Source organism: Rhinopithecus bieti, unplaced genomic scaffold, assembly GCF_001698545.2.
Source record: "Rhinopithecus bieti isolate Rb0 unplaced genomic scaffold, ASM169854v2 scaffold_16834, whole genome shotgun sequence".
In the NCBI taxonomy this organism is placed as follows: Eukaryota; Metazoa; Chordata; class Mammalia; order Primates; family Cercopithecidae; genus Rhinopithecus; species Rhinopithecus bieti.
In genome coordinates, this window is record NW_016809297.1 from 3607960 (window position 1) to 3626416 (window position 18457).

Sequence of the window (18457 nt, forward strand, 5' to 3'; positions counted from 1 at the left end):
TGAAGTTGTTTATCAGCTTAAGGAGATTTGGGGCTGAGATTATGGGGTTTTCTAAATGTGCAATCATGTCATCTGCAAACAGAGACAATTTGACTTCTTCTCTTCCTATTTGAATACCCTTTATTTCTTTCTCTTGCCTGTTTGCCCTGGCCAGAACTTCCAATACTATATTGAATAGGAGTGGTGAGAGAGGGCACCCTTGTCTTATGCCAGTTTTCAAAGGGAACAGTTCCAGCTTTTGCCCATTCGGTAGGATATTGGCTGTCAGTCTGTCATAAATAGCTTTTATTATTTTGAGATACGTTCCATCAATACCTAGTTTATTGAGAGTGTTTAGCATGAAGGACTGTTGAATGTTATCGAATGCCTTTTCTGCATCTATTGAGATAATCATGTGGTTTTTGTCATTAGTTCTGTTTATGTGATGGATTATATTTATTGATTTGCATATGTTGAACCAGCCTTGCATCCCAGGGATAAAGTCAACTTGATCGTTGCAGATAAGCCTTTTGATGTGCTGCTGGATTAGGTTTGCCAGTATTTTATTGAGGATTTTAGCATCAGTGTTCATCAGGGATATTGGCCTGAAATTTTCTTTTTTTGTTATGTCTCTGCCAGGTTTTGGTGTCAGGATGATGCTGGCCTCATAAAATGAATTAGGGTGGATTCTCTCTTTTTCTATCACTTGGAATAGTTTCAGAAGGCATGGTACCAACTCCTCTTCGTACCTCTGGTAGAATTCAGCTGTGAATGAATCTGTCTGGTCCTAGGCTTCTTTTTTATTTGGTTTGTAGGCTATTAATTACTGCCTCAATTTCAGAACTTGTTATTGGTCTACTCAGGAATTTGACTTCTTCCTGGTTTAGTCTTGGGAGGGTGTATGTGTCCAGGAATTTATACATTTCCTCGAGATTTTCTAGTTTATATACATAGCGGTATTTATAGTATTCTCTGATGGTAGTTTGTTTGTGTTTCTGTGTGATCAATGGTGATATCCTCTTTATCATTTTGTACTGTGTCTACTTGATTCTTCTCTCTTTTCTTTATTAATCTGGCTAGTGGTCTGTCTATTTTGTTTATCTTTAAAAAAAAACAGCTCCTGGATTCACTGATTCTTTGAAGGGTGTGTGTGTGTGTATGTGTCTGTGTCTCTATCTCCTTCGATTCTGCTCTGATCTTAGCTTTCTTGTCTTCTGCTAGCTTTTGAATGTGTTTGCTCTTGCTTCTCTAGTGCTTTTAATTGTGATGTTAGGGTGTTGATTTTAGACCTTTCCTGCTCTTTCCTGTGGACATTTAGTGCTGTAAGTTTCCCTGTAAACAATGGTTTAGTTTGTTCCAGAAATTCTGATATAGTGTTTCTTTGTTCTAATTGATTCCAAAGAATTTATTTATTTCTGTCTTAATTTCATTATTTACCCAGTTGTCATTCAGGATCAGATTTTTCAGTTTCCTTGTAGTTGTGTAGTTTTGAGTGAGTTTCTTAGCCTGAGTTTTAATTTGATTGCACTGTGGTCTGAGAGACTGTTATGATATCTACTCTTTTGCATTTGCTGTGGAATGTTTTACTTCCAATTATGTGGTCAATTTTAGAACAAGTGCAATGTGGTGTTGAGAAGAATGTATATTCTGTTGATTTGGGGTGGAGAATTCTGTAGATGTCTATTAGGTCCTCTTGATGTGGAGCTGAGTTCAAGTCCTGAATACTCTTGTTAATTTCCTGTCTTGTTGTTCTGTCTAGTATTGAGAGTGTGGTGTTCAAGTCTCTGTGTAGGTCTCTAAGAGCTTGCTTTATGAATCTGCATGCTCCTGTATTGGGTGCATATATATTTAGGAGAGTTAGCTCTTCTTGTTGGATTGATCCCTTTACCATTATGTAATGCCCTTCTTTGTCTTTTTTTATCTTTGTTGGTTTAAAGTATGTTTTATCAGAGACTAGGATTGCAATCCCTGCTTTTTTTTTTTTTCTTTGCTTTCCATTTGCTTGGTAAATCCTTCTCCATCCCTTTATTTTGAGCCTATGTGTGTCTTTGCATGTGAAGTGGGTCTCCTGAATACAGCACACACAACGGGTCTTGACTCTTTATCCAGTTTGCCAGCCTGTGTCTTTTATTGGAGGATTTAACCCATTTACATTTAAGGTTAATATTGTTATGTGTGAATTTGATCCTGTCATTATAATGCAAGCTGGATATTTTGCTCTTTAGTTGATGCAGTTTCTTGATAGCATTGATGGTCTTTACAATTTGGTATGCTTTTATATTGGCTGGTACCAGTTTTTCCTTTCCATATTGAGTGCTTTCTTCAGGAGTTCTTGTAAGGCAGGCCTGGTGGTGACAAAATCTCTCAGCATTTGCTTGTCTGTAAAGGATTTTATTTCTTCTCCCCTTATGAAGCTTAGTTTTCCTGGATATGAAATTCTGGGTTGAAAATTCTTTTCTTTAAGAATGTTGAATATTGCCCCCAACTCTCCTGGTTTGTAGGGTTTCTGCAGAGAGATCTGCTGTTAGTCTGATAGGGTTCCCTTTGTGGGTAATCCGACCTGTCTCTCTGGCTGCCCTTAACATTTTTTCCTTCATTTCAACCTTGGTGAATCTGATGATTATGTGTCTTGGGGTTGCTCTTCTAGAGGAGTATCTTTGTAGTGTTCTCTGTATTTCCTGAATTTGAAAGTTGGCCTGTCTTGCTAGGTTGGTGAAATTCTTCCGGATAATATTCTGAAGAGTGTTTTTCAACTTGGTTCCATTCTCCCCATCACTTTCATGTACACCATTCAAACGTAGGTTTGGTCTTTTTACATAGTCCCACATTTCTTGGAGGCTTTGTTCGTTCCTTTTCATTCTTTTTTCTACCTGNTATTGCCCCCAACTCTCCTGGTTTGTAGGGTTTCTGCAGAGAGATCTGCTGTTAGTCTGATAGGGTTCCCTTTGTGGGTAATCCGACCTGTCTCTCTGGCTGCCCTTAACATTTTTTCCTTCATTTCAACCTTGGTGAATCTGATGATTATGTGTCTTGGGGTTGCTCTTCTAGAGGAGTATCTTTGTAGTGTTCTCTGTATTTCCTGAATTTGAAAGTTGGCCTGTCTTGCTAGGTTGGTGAAATTCTTCCGGATAATATTCTGAAGAGTGTTTTCAACTTGGTTCCATTCTCCCCATCACTTTCATGTACACCATTCAAACGTAGGTTTGGTCTTTTTACATAGTCCCACATTTCTTGGAGGCTTTGTTCGTTCCTTTTCATTCTTTTTTCTCTAATCTTGTCTTCATGCTTTATTTCATTAAGTTGATCTTTAGTTTCTGATATCCTTTCTTCTGCTTGATCAATTCAACTACTGATACTTGTGTATGCTTCACAAAGTTCTCATGCTGTGTTTTTCAGCTCAATCAGGTCATTTATGTTCTTCTCTGAACTGGTTATTTTAGTTAGCAATTCACCTAACGTTTTTTCAATATTCTTAGCTTCCTTGCATTTGGTTAGAACATGCTCTTTTAGCTCAGAGCAATTTGTTATTACCCACCTCTGAAGCCTACTTCTTTCAAGTCATCAAACTCATTCTCCATCCAGTTTTGTTCCCTTGGTAGTGAGGAGTTGTGATCCATTGGAGGAGAAGAGGCTTTCTAGTTTTGGAATTTTTAGCCTTTTTGCACTGGTTTCTCCCCATCTTTGTGGATTTATCTACCTTTGGTCTTTGATGTTTGGATGGGGTTTCTGTGTGGCCATCCTTTTTGTTGATGTTGATGTTATTCCTTTCTGTTTGTTACTTTACCTTCTCACAGTAGGTCCCTCTGCTGCAGGTCTGCTGTAGTTTGCTGGAGGTCCACTCCAGACCCTGTTTGCCTGAGGACCACCAGAAGAGGCTGCAGAACAGCAAAGATTGCTGTCTGTTCTTTCCTCTGGAAGCTTTGTCCTAGAGGGGCACCCACCAGATGCCAGCCAGAGTTCTCCTGTATGAGGTGTTTGTCGACCCCTGATGGGAGATGTCTCCCAGTCAGGAGGCATGGGGGTCAGGGATCCACTTGAGGAGGCAGTCTGTCCCTTAGCAGAGCCCAAGTGCTGTGCTGGGAGATCTGCTGCTCCCTTCAGAGCCAGCAAGCAGAAAGGTTTAAGCGGCTGAAACTGCACCCACAGCTACCCCTTCCTCCACATGCTCTGCTCCAGGGAGACTGGAGTTTTATCTACAAGCCCCTGACTAGGGCTGCTGCCTTTCTTTCAGAGATGCCTTGCCCAGAGAGGAAGAATCTAGACAGGCAGTCTGTCTACAGTGACTTTGCCAAGCTGTGGTGGGCTCTGTCCAGTTCAAACTTTCCAGTGGCTTTGTTTACACTGTGAAGGTAAAACTGCTTACTCAAGCTTCATTAATGGTGGACGCCCCTCCCCCCACCATGCTGGAGCATCCCAGGTTGACTTCAGACTGCTGTGCTGGCAGCCAGAATTTCAAGCCAGTGGATCTTAGCTTGCTGTGCTCTGTGGGAGTGGGATTCCTTGAACTAAACCACTTGGCTCCCTGGCTTGAGCTCCCTTTCCAGAGGAGTGAATGGTTCTGTCTTGCTGGCATTCCAGGAGCCACTGGGGTATGAAAAAAAAAAAAAAAAAAAAATTCCTGCAGCTAGCTCACTGTCTGCTCAAAAAATGGTCACCCAGTTTTGTACTTGAAACCCAGGGCCCTGGTGGGGTAGCCACCGGAGTGATTCTCCTGGTGTGCGGGTTGCAAAGACCATGGGAAAAGCTTAGTATCTGGGCCGGAATGCACCATCCCTTATGCCACAGTCCCTCATGGCTTCCCTTGCCTAGGGGAGATAGTTCTCTGACCCCTTGTGCTTCCCGGGTGAGGCGCACTTCAGCTCACCCTCCGTGGGCTGCACCCACTGTCTAACCAATCCCAATGAGATGAGGTGGGTACCTCAGTTGGAAATGCAGAAATCACCTGCTTTCTGCATTGATCTTGCTGGGAGCTGCAGACAGGAGTTGTTCCTACTCAGCCATCTTTCCAGCCACTGCTGGGCACACTATATTATTAATGATTAGTTTTATCAGAAGTATTTTTTTCAGAATTTATTTAAACAACTTATTTAAATTATTTTATTTATTGTTACACTATTTTATCAGATAGTTCACTTATTTATTACATAGTCATAATAATTTATTAAATTTTTAATTTAATTTTATGATAAGAAATTTGGGAATCTAATTTTATTGTGATCCTCATATATTCAGGTGGTTAGAATACCTAAAATCAAATTAAAATTTAAATTTTAAAAGGCTTCCCATAGATTCCTAATTCCAGAAAGAGAAAGAATCTTTAGGGCATCGTTTTTGTTATCAAGGCTAGATTCTTGATTTAAAGACGTTGAAGAATCCAACCAGCAGAGGGCGCTAGTCCACATGCACTCAGCCTTGCTGCACTTCCCGCAATCCGGAGAACACTGGATGAGTCCTTCCTATTAAGCACATTGGCAAAGTCATTGTTTTGATTTGAGTTGCGTTGCCGGGACTTAGATTTTTTACACTAGTAGTCCTTCTCATGTAGATGTATACAATTCTTTTAGCCAAGTGTAATTTGAGTTATATTTGAATGTCAGCCGGCATACTTGAGAGTCTGTTGTAAATGCTAAAATGTTAGCAATCTGTCACAGGAGGTCAAAGGGCATCTGTGTACCTTAGTCCAGCCTACTAATTAAGGAGCTTTTGATCACATTTGATGAACAAGACCAGTTTTAATCTTACGTGAAAGGGACTTTGCTTCAGACCAACTAAAAGTCAAAGTGTTGATACTCTTTCGTAATTGCAGCATTGCAAATTAAATAAATGCAAAATGTCTGAAATAATTTGCTAATTGGAACTGAGATCAGTCTTTTAAGAATTTTTTTATTTATAAGTAATTCAGTTTAGAAATAATAGCTTTAACATAGCAATTAATAGCAAGAATATTATTTTTAAAAGTTTCCAAAATGCAAGCAATACTATACTTACTTTAAGAACATTTTAACAAATTTGTGTATTTTAGGTGCCTTTATTACTGTAATTGTAATCACTTTCCCCATTTAGGTAAGCAAATAAGGAAAACAGTTTTAACATGTGCCAGCTCTTTATTGCACAGAAATTATAGGCAGGTGTCCATTTTAGGTAATTACTTAATAATATCAACTAATTGTTAATAATGCAGTCCTTTTTACATACCCTCTTTACTAGTGCACTATGATATCATATTATTATAACATGCAGCATACATTTTAACTTGTATACAATTAAATATATGATGTATCTGTGTAGTGACTAAAGTCTGTTTATTTTTCAAAGCTGATATGAAAGATATTTGCTTCTTATCTCTTGAAAAGCAGTTAATGTTGTCATTTCTGCTTTATGATTCAGCACAGTGAAAGTGTAAGAAACTGTTTAAAAACCTGTGGGAAGTTAATTTTAATGTGTAATCGTATGAGGGGGGGGTCCCATCTCTTTTCTTCATTCTATGAAGCTTATAACAAAGATGATGATTATTTAAGCAAGTGACAAACTGTCCCACTGATAGGATACATTAATTTGCCTGCAAAGCTGTTCCTTGTCCTCTATAAGAAGGTGATAATTAGGTTTTCAGATTAGGAAAAAAAATAATGTGAATTATGTAGATGCTTGTTAAAATATATTTAATTCTTTATATAAGCTTGAAAGAATTACAAGTTGAAGAATATTTTTGTGTAAACTTTTAAGTGAATACAGCTAATATATCAAATTAATATTAAGTTAGCACAACTCTTGGGAAGACTAACATTTGGAAAAATAATATAAGAAGTGATTAACTTCTCAAGTAAAGCATTAGGTTTTCCCAGAACATCTACCTAATAAAACATCATTTATTCATAGCATGATTTAATTTATTCATTTGGCCATACTGAGTATGCAATTTCATCTTTGGAAAGTTATATAGAATTGTTTTGTGCATGTATATTAACATCCCCAAATTCTAATGATGTTGAAAACTTGAATTACCACCAGGTACTGCCAATGATTATGTTTTTCGGCTTATATTATACACAATTCACTCTACATCTGAGTGCCTAAAAGCATACTACAGGTTCAGTAGCTCTTATGTGAAATGTTTGAGATCGTAAGTATTTCAGATTTCAGATTTTTAACATTTTGGGATATTTCCATATACATAATGAGGTATCTTGATGATATGACCCAAGTCTATCACAAAACACAAAACTCATTTATGTTTCATACATACCTTATATACAACCTGAAAACAATTTCATGCAATATTTTTAATAATATTGTGCACGGAACAAAGTTTGAGTTAAGTACTTATGTGTTGAATTTTCCACATGTAGCATCACGTTGGCCCTCAAAAAGTTTTAGATTTTGTAACATTTTGGATTTTGGACTTTTGGATTAGAAATGCTAAACCTGTATATGATATATACATTTTAAACAGTGAAGGCACAATTTATAAACACAAAACACTAGTGACTTTTTAAAGGAAGACCCTTGCATTGCCTTGGAGTTGATTTTAGCACGTTGTCTTAAAGTTCTTAAACCCAATCTTTTCTAGCTTTAAATAACCAAAGGTAATTTCCTCTTCTTAAAATTTCAGGGTATTAAAACTTTCCTATATCTATTTCCTGAACCAAGTTGAAGAATGTTCAGTGCACATTCATTTAAAATACCTTTAAATGTTCCGACTCAATTACTTTTAATAGAGTGGAGAATGTTTGGTGTTTCTCAGAGTGCACAGCCAGAAAGGTTCGGTTTTAGTTAGAAAACATAGAAAATTACTTCCTGTGCAAAGGTACTCTCTAGAGAAATATAAGTAACCAGAAAACCCTACTGAAGACCAGTATATGTACGGTAAATGTCATGTAATTTCTCTGCACTTGTTGTGAACAGAATAATGGCATAAATAATGTTATGGTAAGACATTGACAAGATAAAATAAAAGAGATTTTGTTGATAATATGCAAAATGCCACATCTGTTTTATTCATTCTGCACTTATTTCTTTGAGGGAGCATTTCTACAGCTGTGAAAACCTAGGGAGTTTTTTACAAAACAATTTTAACAAATGTTCATGATTCCACACCAGTGAAATGCATTTTAATTCCATTCAGAATGTTCCAAGCTCTCTAGCAGATAACCAGTAATAAAACTCATATTGAAGTTATGTCTGTGATTTTTAACTTCACTGCTCAAATGATATAAGCAAGTTTTCCTGGTTGTCATAAAGAAATACAGAGAATTCTAAACAGAGTTTATAGAAAATTAAAAAGTATATTGATGGTTGAGAAGTTCAAACCTGATATTGGGTTCTATAGATAGCCAGGAGACACTTCTGATGTCATACAAAAAAGACAAACTTTCAGTTCTATCTGTGTCTGAGTTCTGCTTCTGCCTCTTACCATCTCTGAAGCCTAGGGTAAATTATTTAGAATTTAGTAGCATCCATTTCATCACCTATGAGAATAGAATAGTGATTCTTAGTTCTCAGGATTGTTATACTATTAAATTAAATTGAATAATGCATGTCATGTAGCTAAAGTAATACCATTTCTTTTGTCTTTTATTCCCACCAGAATTTACTATCAAAACTAGCATGTGACTCAAGTGTATGCAGGCTATTGATGCTATAATGCAGGGTTCCAATAACTCTCTGGGATTTAGGAAGATGAGTCAGAAATATTAGGTGATTCTTGGAAGGTGAAAAATTGAGTTGAAAGTTCATTGAAAGCTTTATGATTTAAAAGTTAACATGCATCTGATAGTAATCATATGTGATTTCCATATAATGCAAAGATAATGTCACATAATCACAAGAGCACAAAATTTAGATTAAAAAGCCATATTATAATTCCTGAATGTGGAAGCAACTTTTGTAAATTGGAATGGTTTTCTTAAGACAATCTCACAGATTTACTGCAACTATTGAACATGAATGTTTGTAAAAACATAGGCTACTAAAGAATTGTCTTAAAATGTGTTTGCAGTCAAAATCATAGTCAAGAAAAGAATATAGGTTTGCTAGAGACATAGAGGAAATACCATAGAATTAAGTGATTTTTTAAAATAGGGAAGTATTTTCAAATTAGAAGTGGATTAATGGGTACAAAAATATACTTAGATGGAATAAGTTGTAGTATTCAATAGTACAGTAGGAAAATTATAGTTAACAATAATGTATGGTATATTTCAAAACAGGTAGAAGAGAAGACGTGTAATGTTCCAACACTAGAAAAGTTGAATGTTTGAGGTGATGGATATTCCAGTTACACTGACTTGATCATTACACATTATATACGTTTCAAAATAGCACATGTATCTGCAATGTGTATAACTATGATATATCAATAAGATATAATACAAAAATAATATTAATGAAACGCCTCCAAAAAGCCCCTTAATTATACTCCCCTCAAAAAAGACAAAGCAAGATATAAACACTTCCCACTCTTGAGTAATAAGACTGATCAGAGGTCAGTCTTAAACTGACTATGGCCTATATGCCAGTTCTGGCCCTCTGCTTACTTTATAAAAGAAATGTTTTGTTGGAGCACAGCCATGCTGACTTGTTTTTCTGCTATCTATGGCTGCATTTGAACTACAAGGGCAGAGCTGAGTTGTGACAGAGACCATATGATCCATATAGCCTAAAGTATTTACTATCTGGGCCTTTACAAAGAAAGTTTGCTACTCCTGTGATAGATGAAAAACTGTAGTCTGAGAGAAAGTGTTCAAAAAATTAGAGATAAATTTCAGAACATATAAAAGGAGTAAAAACTTCAGGTTCTGTCATATAGGGAACTATACAATGGAGATGGTTAGAAATGCAGTGGATGGGGAACTTAAGGAGATTCCTTGTCTTAAGTAGCATGGGAATTTTGAGCCATGGTAGAGAAACAGACTCTGCAAAGTGGAATGTTTTCTAGTCCGGATCCATATGTGCTACACAAAATGTATGGAATAGAGACGCTGGAGTAAACTAGTCACTTCTCTGTGTTGATTTGGCTTATTTGTTTATTAGAAAAGGTAATACCTACCAGGATCACGTAACTGGATGCTTGAAATAGCTGTGGTGGTGACCAGAAATGACTGTGGTGGCTCTGGAACCTGACAGCCCAAGTCCAAATCCAGGCTCCTCCACTTATTAACTGGGTGACCCTGAACAAGCAGCTTAACCTTTTCTGTGCCTACTTTCCTCCTCTGTAAAATGACACAATGATAGTTCTTACTCCATAGAGTGCAAAAGAGTAAATAAGTTAATGCATCTAAAGCACTAAGAACAGTGCCTGGCGTGTAGTCATCACTATATGTGTAAGCCATTGCAATTTCCATTTACATGCACATGCATACAGTCATGGACCATGTTACAATGTTTAAGCCAGTGACAGAACACATATGTTCTGTAAGATTTAATGGAGCATTTATAGAAATTTAATATAGGGCATTTGATATTGGTTTTGCAAATCAAGTAGAGGAAATGATTGATATTCTGTAATGGTGCTGGGACATTTCGTTTTCCATATAATATATATATAAATAAAAATATACAGGTTTGTGTAAGTACACTTTATGATATTTGCACAATAACAAAATTTCCAAACAAAGCATTTCTCAGAAGGTATTTCTGTAAAGTGACACATGACTGTAAATTAGCTTATATTAGTTGTTTCCTTTTTTGCATTCTACCTATGATTTTTATTATATAGATATGATAATTCAAGTCCAGTTTCACGTTGACTGCCATTTTTGTCTTTATAGTGTTTCTTGAGTAAATATCAGCCTTCAGGTGAATATCTTATTAAAATTCAAGTGAGAATGCCTTATCAGTTTGCATTAAAAACATTTTGCCAAGAGTAGTTCCAAATGATTAGCTGCTATCCACATATTTATGCTTTAGATGACATAAAGAGTTATAACCAAGCTAATATAAATATTTATATTCCATTCTAAAATGAAACAATTATTGAAATATCTAGGATCTACAACATTTCTCAATTTTAAAGTAAATATTATTTTTAAATATCTTGTCAAATAATTTGGAATTTATTTTCAGAACAAGGTTGTTCTTAAATTCTAGGTAATTACCCTGGTTGTTTTTACATTCTGAGAAACCTATTGATCCTTATTATTATTGCTTCAGTAATAAAATAACGTGTGCTTACTGATTTATAGTTTTAAATAATTGCTTTTGTATAAATTATTTTATTTGCTCTTGAGATGTTTAAGCCCACATATGTATGTCATGCATGCTCTTTTCTATTTGGCAGGAAATATTGCAAGCATATTGATGGTGATAATTAATATTTTCTAAACAGTCAAAAACAGGTGTACCTTTCCAAATAAATCTAAATAAGATTCAAAACAAACTTGTTGAATGACTTCAGAAAAGACTCAAAAATTCTCTTGATGAGCTTCAGATAGCAATAACCACTTTAATACAAGCAGTAAAATACAAAACAATCATAAGTCTGACTTTGCAAAAGAGGGAGTTTCATTAATTTCTATAATTGATCCCATTTTGTTTTTGAGTCATCACTCTTACTGATGAAGTAAGAGTTTGGGGCATCTGACTTATGAAGTAAACAGCTGGTCTTGTTCATTAAAAGCACTTCAGTCTTCTCTGGTTTAACACATTTTCTCATTGGTGTAACTACCCAGGTTTTCTTGGTGTCTTTCTCAACTCGCTGGTTTTGACTTTCCTTTCCTCTTTCTCAAAACAATGTTTAAGTACAAAGGTTGTAGCACAGCTACTCATAATATAGGAGTATTTTAGGTTACTCCAGAGAAACAGAACTAATTGGAGATTAGAAGGAGAGTGAGAGCGCGCGAGAGAGATTTATTATAAGGAATTGGCTCACATGATTGTGGAGGCTAAGAAGTTCCAAGATCTGTAGTCAGCAAGCTGAGCTCAAGGAGAGCTGATGCTATAGTTCCAGTCTGAGTCCAATAGCCTGAGAAGTAGGAGAGGGTAATGGTTTTAGTTGGAGTCCAAACCTGAAGGCAGAAAACCAATCTCCCAGCTTAAAGATATCAGTCAGAGAGAATAAATTCTCCTTTACTCAGCTTTTTTGCTCTGTTCAGACATTCAACACATTAGATGAGGCCTACCCATATTGTGAAGGGCAACCTGCTTTACTCCATCTACCAATTCAAATGGTGATCTTACTCATAGACACCTTCACAGGCACACACAGACTAATGTTTAACGAAATATCTGGGCACCTCATGGCTCAGCCAAGTTGACATATAATATTAATAGTCACAATAGGGAAAGATTCTGTCTCCCAGATGGCAGATGGTCTCCATTTCTGCTGAAGTGTAGCAGAAGCCACCTGGTCTCTGGGCATCTTACACTGGTATCCGCTGTGGAGACCCATCTGATATTTTGGGCATCTGACTGATAGCTATACCTGATGGTTGTAGACTGTGTAATTACCTTCATTCTCAACATCCCACCAACTACTTGTCCTAGTTCCTCCTAGTTTCCTCCTAGTTCCTCCTAGTTCCTCCTAGTTCATTCTCTGTTTCCTCCTAGTTCATTCTCTCAGCATTTTTGTGTCCACATTGTTCAAGGGTCTTGTCATTCTAAGGTGCTTTTTTTCCTCCAACATAATAAGGTCTATGTGACTCTGCGAGGACTTTCCTCAGACCCACTTGATAGGACACCTCATTCTGCTCTTTGCTACTTTCTACTTCCATGCAATCCATGGCATAGAATTATGAAAATGGGCATCGTTCTTCTCAGTCACAGAAAGGGTCTCTCAAGACTACCCCTAGGATTCTTTGATTGCCATATTTTACTTAGGAATTTTTTTTCTGCTCTTAGGTGTTGACCTGAAGAATAAGGGGACCAATCCTGACGTCCAATCTCTTGTCTCTCTAATCCCATGATTTGGGCTTTGCCACCCACCACCTCCAGTCAGCCACTGTAGGGCTTTGCCCTCTTAGTTTGGCAGAAATCTCCCACTATGCCTTCTTATTATTAACTTCAGCATATTAATTATCTTGTCCTCAGTCCTCTGGGACTTGTCTCTTGATCTGAAATCTCTGCTGTGGAAATACAAAGAAAAATGCTTTATCATTCAGCAAGGCCTAACACTTGCAAAAGTAAAAAATACATGTCTTTAGATTATTACCTGGACAGTGGCATCCCTATGAAGATATGCATGTTGTTGACATAACTGGTATGAGATTCACAGGCATTCAGGAATTTGGTGTTAACCAGCATGGCAATATATGGACTTACAATTTCAAAAATTAAAAAGAAATTGTCTCCATTTCATCTATTTTGCATATTGATAAAATGTGTTCTTGTCATAGCTTATTTTTTTAATCCCAGGGAACAATTTATCCAAAATATAAAATCGAAATTAGTTCCTGTCGCCTAGCAAGTAATATATAATGAACTTTGAGAAGCAAAGTACACTAATTTAAAAACAATTCACTACTTTGTTTACTTTCCACACTATCATATGTTCGTAAAGAACTAATTAGATAGTGTCACTCAACATTCTCCATGAGAGTTTGGCATTAAATCCTAATCAGAACACCTAACTGGGTTGGCTGAACATTTTGATACAAGAGACAATGTTAATGCTCTTATTCTTTTAAAGCTGATATTTCTTTAATCTGTCATGGCAGAAATATTTGTAAGAATATATTACTACTCTAAAGGAATATAGATATTGGAGAGGAGGTTACATACCTCTGCAAGATATTTAGAAATTATCTTGTCTTATGGATTTTATAATGGTAAAAGATGTAAGCAGTGTTCAAGAAAGTGAATGCAGATATTATAGGCAATTGAAAGTAGTAGGTGGTTATTGTCGCTGGAATGCCTCCCAGAGCAGATGGTTTTTTAGGAGTTTTTGAAGGAGAAGAGCAAGGTGGCCTGCATGGCGTATATTAATTGGGTGCCTGTTCCAAGTGTAGGGGGTGTTTGGAAGAATGTGTGATGTCTTGAGTGGGCGAATGATACAAACAGGCATAACTTCAAAATAACCTGGAATTTATATCCCAGAAGGCTTACAGACAATTATCAAAGACATAGTTTCGTCTGTAGGGAATCAGTAAAATGCAAAGGTACACAAACATAAAGTTAACACCACGTAAAACAGAACATGACAAACCATAGGCAATGTTTTCCACATTTAAACTTGGCTATTGCTCATGAACAAAAAATAATAATTCCCTAATTAGGAAAAATTACTTACTAAAATTACTTGCTGAGTTTGTATGTAAAAAGAACAGATCTTATCAAGCATTTAAAATATGTGATTATTAAGTTCTAATATTTTCTATGCATGTTTGATAGACATAGATTCTTTAAGAAATTACATGGTTTAACTTACTCTATAGATTTTATGTGTAGTTGTGAGTTCCTAAGGACACTTGTATCTATTTCATCCATCCGTTTCCAACAGCCACCACGCTGGTTTAAATAACATTATCTCATGTTAACACTGCTGAAAATTCTTCTAATTGAATTCTATTCTTAGTCTTTCCAGTTCTTTGAACACATCTATATTTGCACTCAAATTAATCTTAAAATCTAACTTTGTTCCCTCACTTTGATAGTGTAATAGTTAATAACACAGAATTTGAAGCAGACTTGTCTGGATTTGAATCCCAGCTCTACCACTTCCTAATTGTGACCTTGAGCAACTTACTTAATGTATCCATTTTTTAGTTCTCCAAGTATGAAATACCTGGACAATGAAACTAACCATCTTAGAAAGTTGCTATGAAAAGTAAATTACTTGTTTATTGCAAAAGTATTTTAAACAATGTACATCACAAGTGCATTTGTAAGTGTTTAACTTACAATGTCACGGTCATGCTCAGGATCATTTAGGATTCCCTGTTGTATAACGGAGCATTCAGAATTCTTAGCCAGATATTCAAGATCTTTACTACCATCTGCCTTCCACTTTCCAGTCTTATCAAAACTAGAGGCAGACATTCTAATCAGTGTTCAGTGTATGTTGTGTTTTCTTGTTTGTATCTTTTAACCTGTAGTTTTCCTCAGACTAGGATGCTGATTATCATTCCAACACCACACCCATCTCTACCCCCAAATTACACATGAGATCAAACACAACTTCTCAGCATCCTCCTTTAACTCCACTTTCTGCTAAATGCTTTCTTTTCCCACCCCGTTTTCCTAAGTATCTTTCTCTTCCAAATGCTCCCAATACTCATAGAGGAGGTCATAACAGCATTATGTGGCTCTTTAATTATTTTTGTAATTCATAAACTCTCTCCCACTATATTGTTAAATTCCTCGAAAACATCACACCAGCACTCAGCATACTGTCTTGCACACAAAAGTGCTCAATAAATTTACGGAGAGTGAGAAAATTAATGAGCAGATTAGTGAATTCATGCATAAGCTGGAGTATTCAACAAAGAGATTTATTGTGTTTTAAAGAGATTGAAATGTCTAAGTTTCATGGCATTTAAATGTCACTCTGTGAGTTTTTCGATGGTTTTATTTTAACCAAGCACCCTCTAAAAATCAGATTAAATCATCTAAAATTCCCAGTGAACTGCGGAAATTAGGATTTCCTGACACTGTCAAAGTCAAGAAAAAGCTTTTGGATACACAAAATAAAAGCTTAGAAAAAGTCAGTGGTTATAACCAGTAAGTATGCTGTGACAACTTGGCTGTGATACATTGTATGATTATTAACATAGGTTTTTTGGTATCTAGAAGTGTTTTGAACATTTTCATGTGTGAGATCCAGACATGTTGCTAGCTCTACTTTTAGGACGCAATGATGGAGAAAATTAAAAAAATGATAAAATGATGCAAACTAAACATGAATATACCAATGCTTTAAATTAAATTTATCTTATAATCTAACTTAAAATAAATATCTTCACAAATTATCAGTATATATCAACACAAAACTATTTCTATAGATAAGTAACTCTGCATATGTGAATTGTCAGACCCATATCAATAAATTAATGTACCCTAGTCTTTATCCATGTTGTGGAAGCTATTGTCACCATCTCCTTATTCTTTAGTTTAGGGAGGTCCAGGTTATTGTCCTGTGACCAAGAAGAATAAGGCACACAGACACCAGAAAATGAGAAAGGCAGAGTAGGATTTATTAAGCAACAGAAAAGCTCTCAGCAGTGAGAGGGGCCCAAAAAGAGGGTTGCCAGTAATGGGGCTGAGTTCTGTTTCTTTTATGTGGAAAAAACAAGGAAGTCTTCTGTGGGTTCCACCCTGATGGGGTAGGTAAAGTTGCCCCCTAGGGGTGAGGCATCTCTGCATACCTAGGGTTGGACATAGTGACTCCATCTTGGTTACTACCCTTTTTAGCCTAAGTGAAACCCACGAGGAATGCCAAAACCACAACGATAATGATATTACAATTAGTAGTGGGTCAAGTTAAGGACATTTAGTCAATTTATTGTGCCTGTGCCTAAGTTGGGACAGTCCCTTCTGAGCAGACATCTGATATAAGAGGAAGTTCTTAACCACATTTCCACCTGCTAGTTACATCACAGGGGCGATACGGATGCATTCCCTTGGGCACTGTCTCTCTCTTGAAACTCTCCCTCTCTCTGCCGAGCCAGCTTCTAACTGTTGGATTAGAGCCTGGCATTAATGAGACCAAATGTATGAATTTGTTTTTACATGAGCCTCTATGTGTCCCTGGACAAAAGTCTTTTTGACAGAACCCTGTGCCAGGTACTTTAAACACATCTTTACATACAAATTGAGCAAATATTGAGCTAAGTAAGAGGAAAACTTAGAGAATGCTAGAAAACATGGCTTATAAATTTGTGTTTTATCATATTTTGTTGAATATACTACCATTCAAAAATTTGATCATAAGTCAATGTTTAGTTGAATTGTTTTTTAAGTTGCCATTAATGATCCCACTCAGTGTCCATCTACATGTCATGTGCTAAAGCAATATATGAAAGGTGGTAAAAATTAACAAGGTGAATTTCCGTTAAACTGTTCTTTACCCTTATTGTATCACTCTTAAAGAGTAAACAGGCCGGGCGCGGTGGCTCAAGCCTGTAATCCCAGCACTTTGGGAGGCCGAGACGGGCGGATCACGAGGTCAGGAGATCGAGACCATCCTGGCTAACACGGTGAAACCCCATCTCTACTAAAAAATACAAAATCTAGCCGGGCGAGGTGGCAGGCGCCTGTAGTCCCAGCTACTCGGGAGGCTGAGGCAGGAGAATGGCCTAAACCCGGGAGGCGGAGCTTGCAGTGAGCTGAGAGCCGGCCACTGCACTCCCGCCCGGGCGACAGAGCGAGATTCCATCTCAAAAAAAAAAAAAGAGTAAACAGAGCGATTGATGAAAGACTAAGTAAATCAATTTACCTAAGTTCTCAGGAAGCTTTGATAAGGATCTTGGAAGAGATTTTAAGGATGTGCAAATAACTATCCAAGAAAATAACCCCTTTTGATTGAATGAAACATTGGTTAAGTAGCTGCTTTTTGAAACAGAAAAAGTTTGTTTGGCTCTTGGGTCTACTATTGCCTGGATTTTCTCTAAGTCTTTTGGAGGACAAATTGACTTCAAAGAGAATTCCCTTCATGGGATACCTAATACATTGACTAAACAAGAGATTGCAAGAAGTATTTGGAGAAAGTTTTAGTTGGGATATGTGTGAAAGGAGAACTAGATATTCAATTAAGTCAACAAAGCACGGGTTTTCCTTATGTCATAAATTATAGTGATAGAAATTTAACTTGAAAGTAGAAAACGTCTGTGAGCCTTTCAATGTAGATACGCACTTTTGGTAGAACTTAGAATTCTAGTTAATTCCTACAGCATAAACAAGTATACTTTCATGGAAGGCAACTTTAAGACTACGTTTTAGAATATTAAAATTATTTAAAAAGGATATAGCATTTTCATAAGATGATGATGGTTTATAAAAAACATGAAACTTATACCTGTGTTTCATGGATATAAGTCGTTAGGGACACTATTTTTTAACATACAGATTTTGCTTTATGATCCTTGGGAAAAATTTCTACCTGTTAAGATCAGAAATTGTAATCATTATGGAGCAGTTCCTTCCATTTATCTTATAATCACTGTTAATTAAAGGCAAATTGTGACCAATGTACACAGAACTTCAGATTATGCATTTTACCTTAATGTTATTACCTCTTCATTATCTCCTTTCTGCTGGTTCTTCTTCTTTAAATACATTTCTGAATTTTATATCCTAGTAAAACATTTTGAAGTAATTTAGGAAAATAAAAAGAAACATGGCTGACAAATAAAGAAAAGAGCTATTGCAAAGTTTGGGGGATAGTTGATTTGGATTTTTTCCTCAGTATCAATTGACTTTTCCTTGATAATAATGACAAGTTTCCTCTTTCACATAATAAATCAAAGCAATGTAGCAGCTCTTGGGTGAAATATTTAAAATATGTAGTGGGAAAAGGGAAATCAAGAAATTAGAAACTTCACTCTTTCAT

The 18457-nt window shown here is 36.3% G+C and overlaps 1 protein-coding gene across 3 annotated transcripts in view; it reads left to right on the top strand.

Annotated features, from left to right (window-relative positions):
* DGKB (diacylglycerol kinase beta) overlaps positions 1-18457 on the top strand; it is a 780654-nt gene that overhangs the window by 463864 nt on the left and 298333 nt on the right. The gene's annotated exons all lie outside the window — the stretch shown is intronic.